Here is a 14951-nt window from a genome sequence, read left to right on the forward strand (position 1 = left end):
TTGAGATGCTGTTTATCTATTTGTACCTGCCAATAAAAATCCTAAATATTAATGGGATCATGGAACATTCAATGGATACCTGACGGACCTTTGCTGGACAGCAGAGAATCATTGTGGCTCACTGCAATGTATGGCAATGTTTTTATACACAGAATGACCATGTTTTTATGCATTACATCTCACCCTAAAACATTATGGAGATATGTGGGAAACATGTACTAAAAACTGGAAAACTCAGTGGTTATTATCCTGCTGTGCAACTCTGCCTCAGATATCACTGGCACTGGAAGCTTGTTACTAATGAAACAGTTCTGTTTTCATTTTTGAGATAGGTGTGATCTGCACACAGTGATACAAAGTTGCATATCACCAAGTTAAAGAAGGAGCTGTTTAATTAGTGACAACCTGCCACTGTCAGTGAAGTCAGTCCTGTTGTTCAGGCAGAGATATACAACAGTTGCTATTGAAAGTGTGAATCACTTCTCCAGGACTTATTTGTAAGGGTGAAATTTGTTTTTATGTTTTTGAAATATCAACTTGTGTCTTTGGATGATTTTTATATTTGTTATATTGTTGTGTTTTTATTATCCATATCAGCCGCCCCGAGTAGACTTTGTCTGGGTGGGGCGGGGTAAAAGTCCAATAAATAAATAAATAAACTACAATAGCAAGTATGAATATTATCTGTCAAATTATTACGTACTAAATTTTGGCTTTAGTCTTATTTATAGATGTGACAAATTTAACTAGATAGTTTAATGTCCATTTAATATGATTTAGTTTGAGGCTTCTTGAATACAGCGACTGCCTTCACAGTCCAGAGGAACAAACCTTTGACCATCAAGCATCAGCTAATCTCTGCATTAGAAGATCTTTCCCTATATTATAAAAACAACCTGCTGCAACAAACCCTTTAAAAATACACATCTGTGCCTTCCACTTAAAGAACAGAGAACCAGAGAGGGTGCTGTGAGTTAGTTGGGAAGGCAAGATTTTTGAACATTGCCCTATCGCAAAATATTTGGACCTCATTCTGGATTGAACCTTGACCTACAAAAAACACTGTCTAAATACCAAACAGAAAATTACTACCATAAATAACATACTTAGGAAACTGGCTGTGTCAGGCTGGGATGCACACGCACCAAAATAAAAACAGTTTTGTTCCTGTGCTACAGCACAGCCGAATATGCTACTGCTGTATGGTATAAATCAGCATACTGTATATCAAACAAACTGATGTAATCTTAATGAATCATGCAGGATTATTACTGGCTGCTGGAAACCTAGCCACATTGAAAAAGTTCATTGTTTGGTTGGCATTGCCCCTCCAGAAGTACATTGAGAGGTGCTAGCAAATGATGAACAAAATATGGTAATACAGCACAAAACTCATCCACTTCATAGAAACCAACCCCCCCCCAGATCATGTATAAAATTTAGAAGAATTTTTCTGCAAACTTCTCAGACTCTAAATATTAAACCAGGCCAGACTAAATCTATAGAGAACAAAATCAACACACCTCACCAAATGGATTAATGCTGAAGAGTGTCCTCCCACCAGGACAAGACTCTAACTGGACCATCTGGAAGTCACTCAAGAGTCTTCGAAGTGTATTAAGAAAATCAAAGAATAATCAGGTAAAATGGGACTACTTAGATACAGGACACATTTTCTGTGACTGTGTAGAAATTCAAAGAATGCAGCACTTACATGTATACAATTTATGACCCACCACATATAAAAAAGATCGAGAAAATGGCTGAGATAACACTATTAAAACAGCCGACTTCTGTTCAAAATTTATCTATTTAATTTGTTTTTAATTTTATCTATATTTCATATTCGTCCATAATCTTAGATCATGCAACATTCTAAAGGAAGGAAGGAAGGAAGGAAGGAAGGAAGGAAGGAAGGAAGGAAGGAAGGAAGGAAGGAAGGAAGGAAGGAAGGAAGGAAGGAACAAACAAACAAACAAACAAACAAACAAACAAACAAACAAACAAACAAACAAACAAACGAACAAACGATGACTTCTTCACTGATGTTACTGTTAATTTTAGTTTTAAAATTTTAAGAAGTGGAATACAATAGAAACTAATATTAAAAATACTTTTTTCTAAAATCTTTGTACATTGTTGCTTCCACTTTTTTTCTGAAAAGATTATTTTTTCACAACTGAAGTAAAATACATCATTGCAGCAAAACCCTAGACATTATCCACAATGCCCTGTTCTTCCATTCCTCCATCTGCAGATGTGCATGCAGGCAGTATGTAGGGTCACCGGAGAAGGAATGAAAGGTTTATATACACCTCACATATTCTCCTACAGTCTTTGTCCCTGTGACAAACCCAGACCTACTGGGATCTGTCACACAGTTACACTAAGCTGCCACCAACCATTCCCTTTAAGAAGTCACACAGACCAGGGATGGATTTTTAAACAATAAAAAGAATAAGGTTTATTTTAAATACACACAGGGAAAAATAAACAATCAGGTGAATAGGATAAAGTAACGTGGCTTATTCTCACTCATACAAGCATACAGTTTGGTTCACACAGAACCCTTAACTTAAAGCACAGACCCTGAACCTATCAGTTCTGGCTAACCAACAGACACCTGAACCTATCAGGTTGGTACTCTGACACACAGCAGTACCCTGTCTGACACACAGACTCCCACAACAGCTTCTTCTTCCCAGCTGCTGCTTCGTCACATCCCAGTGTCTCTCTCAGTGTCTCACAGCATCTCTCTCTCACCACACAGGCATCACATATTTATACAGTACAGCCCCTCCTCCTGATGTCCCACCTTCCACTCCCCATAGGATGGAACTTTCCCTCCAAACCCATGACAGACAGGTAACATCAGTGCTGTATGTAACACCTCCCCTCTTTATAAGTTGTTTTGTAGGGGGAAAGCTAACGTGCTTTTCACCAAAAAACAACCTGAATAAAATACACAAAAACAGTTATACATACCATATAATACTTACTTATCCTTACATCCTAAGTTAACCATAGCAAATAGGCATTTAAACATTTAACATATACATTACATCAATTTACCTTTATTCATACAAACCAAATTCAAAACCAGGTACATTTAACTTTTGTCATCATTATATACACATAGTCCATGTTCTTTCGCCGTCTTCATTCTTCAGGTCTTCTTGATAAGGCGTCAGCAACACAGTTCACTGACCCTCTGACCACCTTCACTTCAAAGTCATAGTCCTGTAGGTTTAAAGCCCACCTCATAAGTTTGCTATTGTGGGTTTTCATTGTCTTTAACCATTGCAATGGTGAATGGTCAGTACACAGAATAAAATGTCTTCCCCAGATGTAAGGCTTGGCCTTCTGGATCGCGTAGACTATGGCCAAACACTCCTTCTCCACGGTTGCCAAATGTCTCTCACCTTTTTGAAGTTTCCTACTCAGGTAGGACACTGGATGCTGGTCACCATTCTCATCCTCCTGGCACAGAACTGCTCCTACCCCGCTGTTAGACGCATCGGTGTAGATGATGAACTCCCGGTCGAAGTCTGGAGCGCGCAGCACAGGATAGTTGATTAACGCCTCCTTCAACCTCTGGAACGCCGCCTCACAGTCGCTGGTCCACGGGATGCGGTCATCAGCCGTCTTCCTCGTCAGATCGGTCAGCGGAGCCGCAATCTCGCTAAACCTCGGGATGAACTTTCTGTAGTAGCCCACCAACCCAAGAAATGATTTGACTTTTTTCTTGGTGTTGGGTCTAGGCCAATCACGAACAGCTTCTATTTTGGCCTCCAGGGGTTTTATCATTCCTCCCCCTACCATGTGACCCAAGTATTTTATTTCTGGGCTACCCAGCTGACACTTGCTGGCCTTTACTGTTAGCCCTGCTGCACTTAACCTCTGCAGCACTAACTCCAGGTGTATCAGGTGATCTTCCCAGGTATTACTGAAGATCCCTATGTCGTCAATGTAGGCCACTGTAAAGTCACTGAGCCCTGCCAAGGTCTGGTCCATCAGCCTTTGGAATGTGGCTGGTGCATTTCTGAGACCAAAGCTCAGGACTCGAAACTCATAGAGACCAAAAGGGCTGCAAAAGGCAGTCTTTTCTTGATCCCTGGGATCAATTCTTAATTGCCAATATCCCTTTACCAGGTCCAATGATGAGATGAACCGACAACCCCCTATGGTTTCAATCAGGTTGTCTAGCCTGGGCATTGGGTAGGCATCAGGAGTGGTTACACGGTTTAATTTCCTGTAATCAACACAAAACCTAATGCTCCCATCAGGCTTGTCCACAAGGACTATCGGAGAGGACCAAGGACTAGAAGAGGGGACGATTATGTTCTCCCTCAGCATCTCGTCCAGCTCCTTCCGCACCTTGTCCCTATAGGGTCCCGTTACTCGGTATGGGGATACTGTCTGCGGGGGTGCATCCCCTGTGTGGATCCGATGCATCACTCCCTTCACTATCCCCGGCTTGTTGGAAAACACCTGTTGATATTTACTAAGCAGCATTTTTAGTTCTTGCTGCTGGTCTTGGGTGAGTGCAGGACTGATCTGTACCTCCTCTGGGTTGTATTTTACTTCCCCTCTACCCTCCCAGAAGGGTAATTCAGCTTCCTCACTCTCAGCTGCTTTTATCGCAAATAACACCCTCTGTTCCCCTCTGTAGTAGGGTTTTAGGGCATTCACATGAACCACCCTCCTTGCTTGGTTCTCCTCCTGCTCTATTAGGTAGTTCAGGTCTGACATCTTGGAAATGACCCTATATGGTCCTGCCCATTTGAGCTGCAGTTTATTCTCTCTGCAGGGCCTAAGCCAAAGCACTTCCTCCCCTGGGTCAAAGTGCCTCTCTCTAGCTTTGTGGTCATACCATGTTTTCTGTCTGACCTTCTGAGCTTGCAGGTTTTCCGCTGCCAGCTCTAGATTTCTCCTTAGGTCATTCATCAAGGTGTCTATGTATGTCACAACGTCTTGTGGGTCATCCTGGGTGATCTGCTCCCAATTTTGTTTGATCAAATCAAGGGGCCCTTTCACCCCTAAGTGTGCAGCAACCATGTCAGAGTGACCCCTTTGTAAGATCATGGGGCGATACTTTTCAGGTACCACCAGCTGACTTCTGATCCCATCTCCCCCTTTTGAGATATTCCTCAGGGTTTCTCTATATAAAATCCCCTTTTTCTCCAGAAATCTCACTGGGGTTTCAGGTGTTAGCTGGGCGTCAGTCACCTGTTCAAAACACTTTTGGAGAGTGGCGTCTGCCTTTTGCTCCTGTCCAAATCTGCTGTCTGTGGTTAAGGTTTCCACCACAGCTTCTGAACTCCCCTCTGCTTCCGTCTCTGGCTCATCATTACCCCCCTGAACTGTCCCTGTGGTGGCTTGTGAGCGTGTAATCACTAGCACCCGTTTCACATGTTCAGCCAGGTCATTTCCCACGAGCACGGCTGCTGGCAGAGTTGATAAAATCGCTAGCCTCCAATCTCCCCTCCAGCCTTGAAAGTTGACAGGTACCTCTGCTACTGGCAGAGAGATTACCTGCCCCTCAATCCCTGCCACCTTTATGCTCTCATTTGGGATTATAAACTCCCTAGGAATGATATCTGGATGGCACAGGGTTACCTGGGAACAAGTGTCCCGCAGTCCCCTATACTGACGGTCAAGTATTCCTACGTCCACCCCTGCTGTCTCAAACAACTGAGAATCTGTTTTTATCAGCAAGCAGCGCTTTACCTCCACAAGAGGACCATTTTCCTCAGCCTGATCAGCAGATGCAGCCGTTCCAGACTGAGCAGCCATGGCAACAGGCTCCCTCAGTGACACTGAGCCTTGCTCTTTCTGGACACAGAACACAGCTTTTGGCTTGGTCCCACTAGCATTCTGAGGCACCATTCCTTTTAGCTGCTTTAATTTCTCACACTCTGAGATTAGATGACCCTTTCCCTGACAGAAATAACATTTTCTGGTGTATTTCGATTCTCTCTCATCTTGTTTTGGTTTTCCCTCCAAAATCTGAGGTCTTGGTTTCATGTCTGAGGGCTTCCCTTCACCATGGGCCCCTCCCCCTTGCTGGCTTTTCCCTGGTCCCTGAGAGTACTTGCTGTAGGTTTCTTTGGGTTTACCTACAGATTTCCCCTCACCCAAGGGCTTTCTTATTTGGGAAATAAAATCTGCGATCTCTGCGGCTGCTGCCACAGATTTCGGTTTCCTTTCCCTCACCTGGAATTTCAATTCCCCATGCAGGACTGAATAGAACTGTTCCAGTGCTATCAAGTCTTTAAGCTGCTCATAGGTCTCTGTCCCCTCCTGCGATAGCCATTTCTCAAGCAGCCTCACCAATTGGGCCCCCACTTGGGTAAAAGTCTGTTCTGGTTTTTTGGTGAGGGACCTGAATCTTTGTCTCAGCTGCTCCGCATTTATCCCATGTCTGGCAAACACCAGTTTTTTAAACTCTGCAAAATCTTTCATCAGTTCCTCAGGCATCTCGGCATAAACCTCAGCCAGGCTACCACTGATTAAAGACCGCATGATGGTCATCTTCTCAGTTTCCCTCACTGAGAAGTCCACAAACGCTCTTTCCACTAAGGAAAAGAACACCTCAGGACAATCTCCCTTGTGGTACACAGGGAATTTCTTCAGGTCAGCCTTAGACAATTGGCCTCCCTCAGAATCCCTATTGTTATTATTGTTCTGGTTCATCAGTTCCAGTTTTCTTAATTCAAACGCCATTTTCTCTCTCTCCAATCTTTCTTCTCTTTCCAATCTCTCTATCTCAAATTGCCTTTGTTTCTCCCTTTCCCTTTGCTCCATTTCAAATTGCCTTTCCCTTTCCTCCCTTCTTTCTCTCTCTAATCTTTCCTCCATTTCCCTCACCCTCAGTTCATGCTGTTGGGCTAGGAGTATTTTTCTGAGTTCCGGGTCCTGCTCTCCTGTGCTGTCACCTTGCACTGAGCCAAATTCATCCTCAGAACCTTGGTCAATCTGGGGGTCTTTCACTTCACTCATTTCGGCCATCTGGCTTCGAGTCAAGGGCATAATCCCCCCTCAGAACAGGCTGCTTTAAAAAGTCAAGCCTCAAAATAAAACGACCACTTTTTTCCTTCTTGCCTCAGAACCAGCTCTCCCTAGAGATTGCTGCTGTTCTTCAGCACTAACTTGCAACAGTATCGAGTCAGAGCCTACCCCCCTCTGCTGGGCCTCTCAGCTGGCAAGCTAGCTCACTGTTACTACGCAGTTTTGCCTCAGCTTTTTCCCGCCAAAACTAGGCTGCCTCAGAGCACCTTAATCTAAGTCTCCCCAGTTGGCACGTTCTTCCACTAGTGCACCTCCCCGTGAGGTACACCTAGAAGATTACCTACGCGCCTCAGACTGTCCCTGACTAGACCCCCCTTGCTCTGGGCACACTTGCCAAGGCTTTGCTGGACCACTGGACAACTGGACCAGTCGTATCCCACACGCTGGACACCAATCAATGTGACAAACCCAGACCTACTGGGATCTGTCACACAGTTACACTAAGCTGCCACCAACCATTCCCTTTAAGAAGTCACACAGACCAGGGATGGATTTTTAAACAATAAAAAGAATAAGGTTTATTTTAAATACACACAGGGAAAAATAAACAATCAGGTGAATAGGATAAAGTAACGTGGCTTATTCTCACTCATACAAGCATACAGTTTGGTTCACACAGAACCCTTAACTTAAAGCACAGACCCTGAACCTATCAGTTCTGGCTAACCAACAGACACCTGAACCTATCAGGTTGGTACTCTGACACACAGCAGTACCCTGTCTGACACACAGACTCCCACAACAGCTTCTTCTTCCCAGCTGCTGCTTCGTCACATCCCAGTGTCTCTCTCAGTGTCTCACAGCATCTCTCTCTCACCACACAGGCATCACATATTTATACAGTACAGCCCCTCCTCCTGATGTCCCGCCTTCCACTCCCCATAGGATGGAACTTTCCCTCCAAACCCATGACAGACAGGTAACATCAGTGCTGTATGTAACAGTCCCTACCTGCTCAGGAGAAGCTGTGTGCTCCAGAAAATGATAGCCAAAATCATTTAGAAGCACAGAGGCCAAATGATGGACCTTCCAGTAAATGTCAACAGGAAGTCAGTATCTCTAAAAGACTTACTGCCCCATTTAGATATGAGTCCTTGTTTTCATATGTTCCTTCTTTATGGAACCGTGCAAAGCAGGCTGCACCATCTCACTGCATGCCAGTGAAAACCGTGGAGCATAAAGTGGATGAGGGATAAAAATGACATCCTAATTCAGTATAATAAGACTCCCCCCCCCCCCGGTGCTTTAGGTATGGAGTCAAAGACTGGGAGTTAAATTCTCCACTGTGCCTCCCTGAGAGGGACTGGACTTGATGTTCCACCTGGTCCGTTCCACCTTTGTAGTTCTAAGATGATTATTAGCAAGGAAGACAGCTTGACTGAGCTTACCAAGATCCTATGTGTGCAGGGATATTTTGTGGCTGTATGATTTCTTACCACCTCTATGAAGGCAAAATATAATGTCTGTGTAGCAGTAATACATATTTAGATAGAATTGCAATTACGACTGTTAAAGTTATAACAAAATGACAATGAAATTATATTATTAAAAGAATGCACCAGTACAATATGACATAGCAATCAAAGCAGTAAAGAGACAGAAAGACAACAAAATAAAATGGATGAACCAGTAAAGCAACAAAACCAGCTGAGATGCTGAACCAGCCGATAAAACAAGTAAGTCTTTGCTTGTTGCCATAAAGAAATAAAAGTTGGCACTAGGTGGGAGCTGGAGGTTAGATATGAGGTGCCATGACCCCTAAACCAAATATGTTTTAATCAGGTAAATTATGCTGTGTTGTATCAGTAGCAGGTATTTTCAAAATAATGTTTATAGATTAGTAAAAGTGGCACTGAATGCATGGAAGCAATAACATCAGGACTGTGAAACAGGCTAAATCAACTGATAACTTACCATGAACTTACAATCAAATGGTCTCCTGGTAGTCATACAGTGAGGTTCAGGTTCTAAAAAATATGTAAATAAAATAGTCTGAGAAAATGACCAGTTGCTATTTTGACAATACAAGTTGCATACCAAAGGAAGGAATAACAACTCAGAAATGTATTTAGAACATCACCTTCTTCATACTCAAAATCCTATGGGATATTTTCAGATGGGTAAGAAGAAATGTGGAAGCTGCTGTTCATAATATACAAAGTGCTAATCGCATACCAGGTGCATGGCTGTTATGAAACTGGGACCTTGTCACTTATCCAAGTGTTCCTCTCTTGCACCCATAACTATCCAGTACAATTTTCACCAATAATAATGGCAAGACTGGAATAGAGATGCTACTGACTATTAAAATATCCTGAATTTTGTCCTGATTGGGAGTAGCTACTGCACTTTGTCCATAAGAAACGAATATTGGAGGCCTGTCCCTTCTTGAATACATTAAAGCCACAGCAGGATATGACTAGAGATGGGCATGAACCTGAAAAATGATGGTTCATGATGGTTCATGGTTAGTCATGAACCACAAATCATGAACTACCCCGAACCAACTGGAAAACCGAACTGGCTCAGTTTTCAGTTCATGCCCAGGCGGCCCACCTGCTCCTACCATGCCGCTGCTGCCACACCACGACCAAGGGCTGCACAATCAACCTGACTTCCTGCATTAGCCTAGTTTCTTGACACCTACGTTGAGTGCAGTCATGTGGAAAGAAACTTGGACTAAGTGGGTAGCTATTCTCAAACAGAGCCGACTCTTGAGATCACCACATATTTGTTTGGGCTACCCTGTGGGCACATACCATTAGGGGCAACCTCGCCACTGCAACCTTTTGCAGTGAGAAAGAACTGGTTACGAACATACTCAGTCCCAGGACCTCTCTAAAAGTTGACATCTACTTATGTAGGCATGATATTGTTGTTATGTCAAAGCTCAGATGCTTCTGGCCAATGCTATCAATATACAGAGAGAGACTCAGTCTAGAACATAATCCAGAGTTTGTCCTAATTCTTTGGCTATTTTAGTGTTTAAATCCAGACTGTTTCTGAGATGAATTGAGAGATTTTTTTCAAATCCCTTCAGAGGTGATTTGCCACTGAGCAAATTACATTGTAACAATTGCTATAATTATCTTAAGGTTTATCTCGTACATTTCTGCACCTGATGTTCATATGTATTACCAGGAAAGGAACACAGGTGCACCCATCATATTGCATAAAACTCTAATGCAGAATAAAGCATACCACAATACAGAAAAGCTGCTTGCCAATATCGAAGTGAAAAGAGAAAACTGTGCTGAGAGACTTGTGGCTGCAGATATAGTAAGTGCATTTATGAATATGCCCTGGTAGTGGAATTCTCCTTGCTATTTCCATACAGAATTATTTATCATTCTTTATTTTCTTTAAAACCAGATCAATAAGACCAGACCAGCAACTGGAAATCTCCAATTAGAGATGAGTAGATCTGGGGAGCGATTTCTGTTGATTCCATCCCCCCCATACTGTGCATGCCCTATCCCTTGTTTTGAATGAGCTTTCTTTATATGTGTAATATATTTGCTATATGTATGCATTTCACATGCAGTTTTCAAAGGTATGCATTTTATGCATGTATCCATCAATTAAAACCTGTTTCTGTGTATTTTAGAACAACAATTTCCCCCCAGCATTTTTTTAATATACTGTAGTTGTTGAATATATTTAAAACTTTAGATCACACGTTGCTAGCATGCCAGACAAAGTATCTGCCAAAAACAGACAGGAAAGACACTGTGAGCACATTGCCTGATGGTTTTCTGCCTGCTTGTCTTGTCTACCTCTCTCTGAGAGGTGCAGTACACTTTACTGTTATATGATGAATTTTTAACTGGTTCTATTGAGTGAGTGAATATCTGAACATTGGCATATGTTTGATCACATTCTAAGACAATAATTTACTGTGATTTTACTTGTAATGTTAGGGAGAAATATAGGAAAAATTAAATAAATGGATTTCAAAGTGCAGAGTGCATGTAAGCCTACTTTCTGTTCTGGGAAGTGTAAATTGGGTAAACTCGTTTCTAAAAAGCCCTCTCTAAAGTCAATTTCTCACTTATGTCTATCTACTGAAGCACAAACTCAAAAGAAAAAGCAACACGACACCACTTACCACCTAGAGTTCCCAGCTAAAACTGCTCTAATATTGCACTGCAACCCATGCTAGAGAAGGATCACTTTCTTCTTCCAAGATCTTCCTTTTCATGAACAGGCAGCAACCTCAAACGGCTAATTATCAGAAAGACCACCACATAACGGATACACACTTAGAAACTAGGCCCTGTGGCAGCCTCAGCTTGTCTACTCTGTCTCCCCTTTTAGAGGATGTAATGATGTCATCCAAATCAGGGATTCACATACTCTGCTCCCACCACTGTCCCCAATTTAATATATATTATCTCCTGCTCATAAATTATACAACAAAAAAATTGCAGAAGATTTCAGATTAGAAGCAGGACTATAGGAGGAGTGATTGCATTTTAAACATCCTGATCTTATGCCACTTCACACTTTATAGTTCCGCCACGGACATATGCTCTTGCCAAAAATTTTCTCAAGAGAAGAAATATACCAAGTGAGATAGTTTGCCTCCTTTCCCCCACACTGCAGTTCAAGAACACTAAAGCTCTCATTCTAATGGAGGAATTGCTACTTCTGGATGATAATGGACAAAAAGAGACGGTCTCAACAATTTAGAAACTGTTAATTGATGAGCTATATAATGACACCTTGGATTTCAGAGCAGAATGGGAAAGGTCTGAGATTATTGTTTTAATGTCTTAAAGTTATATATCATTGTCATTACATCCCACTCAAATTAACAAACAATTAGATCCTAAGTGCTAGAAAGTATGAAGTGAGGCTTGCACTTACAGTATTTGTATATGTGGTAACAATGCACTCTGGTTGTTGGTTTCTAGACACAAGTATTCAAAGCAATGGAACAAATAACATTGCAAAATATCACTTTAACGTGATCCAGGGAGGCAGTGCAGGCTTTTGCTACAAAGAGTTAATAACTTTCCTGAAACTTCATTATTACTATCGTCATGCTTTGATGGTTAGACTATATCATTTAAACTTTTATTGCAGTCATTCTGAATGCCTTTCAGCACCAAAAGCGATTGGTAAAAAGCATGAATAATGACATACATATTCGTGATCCGGCATCTTCGTAAAGAAAACAAAGCTTATTGATTTTATTTCAGATGATTTTGATGACTGTAGAGATTTGCATAATTCCAAATAATGTTATTGCATAACACCTAACCGGTAACAATGTTGATTTAGACCCCATCTCAGCATAACAGCAGTGCATTGCAATATTATGGTAAATTACTGTAGAGACAAATGCTCAGCATGCAAATAGCCTTATTACGGGAGCAGAAGGAACAATTGCTGATTGGGACTGAAAGCAGTGGAAGACTGATTATGCTGAAATGGGATACTGACAAACGAAATACTTATTTCTAACTGCTCTGTTTATTTGTCTGCATGGAAGTCATGTTTTACATAGGAAAGTTGTATATACAGTATATGTATATGTTTTTGGACAACTTAAAATGCTCAGTCTTTTGCTGGTGTGGAGGTATAGCAGACAGAGTGATTTACGCTGACAAAAAAGCTCTAATTCCCCAACAATTGTGCCAGACACAGCAGATCTGGATCGGACATCAGGTACTTAAACCTGTTCCAATACAAAGCAATAAACAGGCAGCATAGGGATTTTCAAGATGCTGTGTCTTGCAACTCTGCAAAGCAGACAAGTCACTTCCCCTACTCATTTAAAGAACACATAACCTTTCCCAAACAGTTAAAGTAAACTTGGACACTCATGAACAAGCGTCAGGACAGTAAATTATCCTTCCACAAATTAACACTGATGTTTTATCATAACAGCTTTTTAAACAGTTCATAGAATAAGAAAAGGAATGTAAAGGCCTCGCCCTACTCATTCTTTACCAGAGGGAGAAAACATGGGACCCATGGCCATTTTTGAAGTCGAGCAGTCTGCCCACCCCCTTAGATTTGATGATGCACCACCTATAAAAACCCACTGTATGACTGAACATTAAAACAAGCATGAGCCTTGTTTTAGAAGAGAAAAATATTTCCAGAAGTCTCTAAGAAGCATGAGTTCTTATTTCACTTCCACCAACTTCACTTTGAGGATTCTGCCATGTTTTACAGGTGTCAACAGTTATTATTACATTCTCCATTCTGTTATACTTTCAAAACAAGTATAAATAAATCTTTGGGGGAAAAATATTTCTTATTATTTATTTATTTAAAATATTTGTATCCTGCCTTTCTCCTTAAAAGGGCCCAAGTTGGCTTATATTATTATAAATTCAATGGAGATCAATAAATCCCACAGAAAATATTTTTGATTTCCAGTCATAATCTGTAGAAATTGCTCATAATTTCCGTTTTAATTTAGAAACTGAACATTTTTAGTAATGATATATCCCTTGAAAGTGACTATAAAACAAAACCAAGGTCTGACTTAGATGCTACTTCAACAGCCATTAAAAACAATTAAACAAACCTACACATGCACATAAAACTATTCTAATCCATGTACACTATGTCATTTGAAACAGAGACAAGTCGTATGTGTCTTGGCATGTACCGTATTTTCCGTGTATAAGACTATACTTTTGTCTAAAATCTTTATACAGTGGGGTCTTGACTTGAGAACTTAATCCGTATTGCAAGGCGGTTCTCAAGTCAAAAAGTTCTCAGGTCAAATCTGCATTTCCCATAGGAATGCATTGAAAACCATTTGATCCGTATACGCTCTTTTCCGTCCATAGAAACTAATGGGAAGCTGCTATTCCGCCTTCGACCACTAGAGGGGGATATTTTGTTTCTTTTTTTCTTAGGTCAAGAAAGGTTCAGGGAAGGCAGGGAAAATACAGTCCAGGCAGTACAGTACCAGGCAGGCCGAAGACTGTCTCCCAATCCACTCTCTAAACGCTGGGAGGAGTGAGGAAGCAGACAGGCACCCTTTTCACTGGCCAACAGTTAACTGAAAGTTCAAATTTTGCACTTTCCCTGCCTCCCACGTGGTGTTTTTTCAGTTCTTAACTCAAATCTAAGTACTTAAGTCAAGTCAATATTTTCCTATGAGAGCAGTTCTTAAGTCAAAATGTTCTTAACTTGAGTTGTTCTTAAGTCAAGACCCCACTGTACTAAAAATTGAGGGTCATCTTATACAGGGAAGTAAGCTAAGGAGAGAACAAAAACAAGTGGAGAGGAAAGCAGACATCAAAGCAATCCCTGCGGCACTTTGATCCCTTCCCCCCTGCACTTGCTAAGCCCCACTTAGATTTTTGGATTATAAAAGTGTGGGGTGTCTTATACATGGGGCATATTATGCACAGAAAAATACGGTAATTTCATGTCAAAGGTACTATATCAATTCTTTGAGCAAGAATTTCAAAATAGTTTAAAACAAAATCTTAGAGACTCTGCAAAGAAATCAACAAAAGATAATCTTTTCCTAGAAAGAGGGAATCACACACAACCCAGTTTGCAACTGGTTCAGAATTCGGCGGCCATATTAATAACTGGGGTGAAGAAATTTCAGCACATCTACACCATTCTGGCCGCCCTTCATTGGTTCGTTTACGCATCAACCTCAAAGTTATGATGATAACATTCAAAGCCCTAAACAGTTTAGGACCTTGGTACCTAGCAGAATGTCTGCTTCCAGCCAGATCTGTCCGTAATACCCGTTCTTCACAGGCAGGCCGGTTGAGGGCCTTGACCCCAAAGGAGGCCCAGAGGGAAAGAACAAGAAGCTGGGCCTTCTCAGCGGTCACCCCCCTGCCTGTGGAACAATCTGCCCATGGAGATACACTTGGCACCTTCTTTAGACG

At 41.6% G+C, this 14951-nt stretch overlaps 1 protein-coding gene across 10 annotated transcripts in view; it reads right to left on the bottom strand.

The window, feature by feature from the left end:
• The window catches only part of ATP2B2 (ATPase plasma membrane Ca2+ transporting 2), a 522267-nt gene that overhangs the window by 358613 nt on the left and 148703 nt on the right, over nt 1-14951 (bottom strand). For 7 of the 10 annotated variants that reach the window (XM_078385436.1, XM_078385434.1, XM_078385438.1 and 4 more), the window contains exon 2: nt 8986-9038. The exons of 2 other annotated variants lie outside the window; for them this stretch is intronic. The gene's annotated coding sequence lies outside the window, so the exon portion shown is untranslated. The remainder of the gene's footprint in view (nt 1-8985; nt 9039-14951) is intronic. One more of the 10 variants, XM_078385422.1, reaches the window with a different exon arrangement.

Source organism: Pogona vitticeps, chromosome 2 (genome assembly GCF_051106095.1).
Source record: "Pogona vitticeps strain Pit_001003342236 chromosome 2, PviZW2.1, whole genome shotgun sequence".
NCBI lineage: Eukaryota > Metazoa > Chordata > Lepidosauria > Squamata > Agamidae > Pogona > Pogona vitticeps.